The sequence below is a fragment of the Arachis duranensis genome, chromosome 7 (assembly GCF_000817695.3).
Source record: "Arachis duranensis cultivar V14167 chromosome 7, aradu.V14167.gnm2.J7QH, whole genome shotgun sequence".
In the NCBI taxonomy this organism is placed as follows: Eukaryota; Viridiplantae; Streptophyta; class Magnoliopsida; order Fabales; family Fabaceae; genus Arachis; species Arachis duranensis.
This window is the reverse complement of record NC_029778.3, coordinates 24,716,189-24,717,865: the sequence shown is the minus strand read 5'-3', so window position 1 is coordinate 24,717,865 and position 1,677 is coordinate 24,716,189. Positions and strand designations below refer to the sequence as shown.

The 1,677-nt window shown below is 39.8% G+C and overlaps 1 non-coding gene across 1 annotated transcript; it reads left to right on the top strand.

Annotated features, from left to right (window-relative positions):
- Window positions 1–910: 910 nt before the first annotated feature.
- Window positions 911–1,018, top strand: LOC127740731 (small nucleolar RNA R71). The gene has a single exon (XR_008001590.1). It is a non-coding gene; the product is annotated as a small nucleolar RNA R71 (small nucleolar RNA).
- Window positions 1,019–1,677: the final 659 nt, after the last annotated feature.

The window sequence follows — 1,677 nt, the reverse complement described above, 5'->3', positions numbered from 1 at the left end:
GTAGAAGGAGGTTTAATGGGATCTCTATAGTCTCTATATGAACCTCGGATTCCTTTAGGTCCTCAATAGGGAACTCATTCTTGCTTGAGAGACGTCCCATGAGGTCTTTCTCATTGAGATTCACGTCCTCCCCTTCCTCTCTAGGTTCGGCCATTTTGATTATATCAATGGCCTTGCACTCTCTTTTTGGATTCTCTTCAGTGTTGCTTGGGAGAGTACTAGGAGGAGTTTCAGTGATTTTCTTACTCAGCTGGCCCACTTGTGCCTCCAGATTTCTAATAGAGGACCTTGTTTCACTCATGAAACTTAAAGTGGCCTTAGACATATCAGAGACTAAGTTTGCTAAGTTAGAGGTGCTCTGTTCAGAATTCTCTGTCTGTTGCTGAGAAGATGATGGATAAGGCTTGCTATTGCTGAGCCTATTTCTTCCACCATTATTAAAGCCTTGTTGAGGCTTTTGTTGATATGAGAAATTTGGATGATTTCTCCATGATGAATTATAGGTATTTCCATAAGGTTCACCCATGTAATTTACCTCTGCTATTGCAGGGTTCTCAGGATCATAAGCTTCTTCTTCAGAAGGTGCCTCTTTAGTACTGTTGGATGCATTTTGCCATCCATTCAGACTTTGAGAAATCATGTTGACTTGCTGAGTCAACATTTTATTCTGAGCCAATATGGCATTCATAGCATCAATCTCAAGAACTCCCTTCCTCTGAGGCATCCCATTATTCACGGAATTCCTCTCAGAAGTGTACATGAACTGGTTATTTGTAACCATGTCAATAAGTTCTTGAGCTTTTGCAAGCATTTTCTTTAGGTGAATGGATCCACCTGCAGAATGGTCCAATGACATCTTAGAGAACTCAGACAGACCATAATAGAATATATCCAGAATGGTCTATTCTGAAAGCATGTCAGGAGGACACCTTTTGGTCATCTGCTTGTATCTTTCCCAAGCTTCATAGAGGGATTCACCATCTTTTTATTTAAAGGTCTGAACATCCACTCTAAGCTTGCTCAGCTTTTGAGGAGGAAAGAATTTAGCCAAGAAGGCAGTGACCAGCTTAACCCAGGAGTCCAGGCTATCCTTAGGTTGTGAGTCCAACAATGTTCTAGCTCTGTCTCTTACAGCAAAAGGGAAAAGCATGAGCCTGTAGACTTCAGGATCTACTCCATTGGTCTTTGATGTGTGGAAAACGATCCAACACAAAACTCACCGGCAAGTGTACCGGGTCGCATCAAGTAATAATAACTCACATGAGTGAGGTCGATCCCACAGGGATTGAAGGATTGAGCAATTTTAGTTTAGTGGGTGATTTAGTCAAGCGAATCAAATATTGGTTGAGTGATTTGTGTTTAACAGAAAGTAAATGACAGTAAAAGTAAAGGGGAAAGGGAATAGTGCAGTAAATTGAAGAGCAGAAGTGTAAATGTGCAGAATCTTAAAGAGCAAGAAAGTAAATGACTGAAGCTTAAAGTGCAAGAAACTTAAATTGCAGTAACTTAAATGGCAAGAAAGATAAATTGCTAGAAAGTAAAAGGGAATTGAGGAGTGGGATTACAAGATCTAAATAAAGAAGAAATAGATTGCAGTAAATGGTTGAGCAGAAAGTAAATCTGAAGCAATATGCATTCAAACAGAAATTGAAACAAAATGTAGCAGAGGTTCACAGA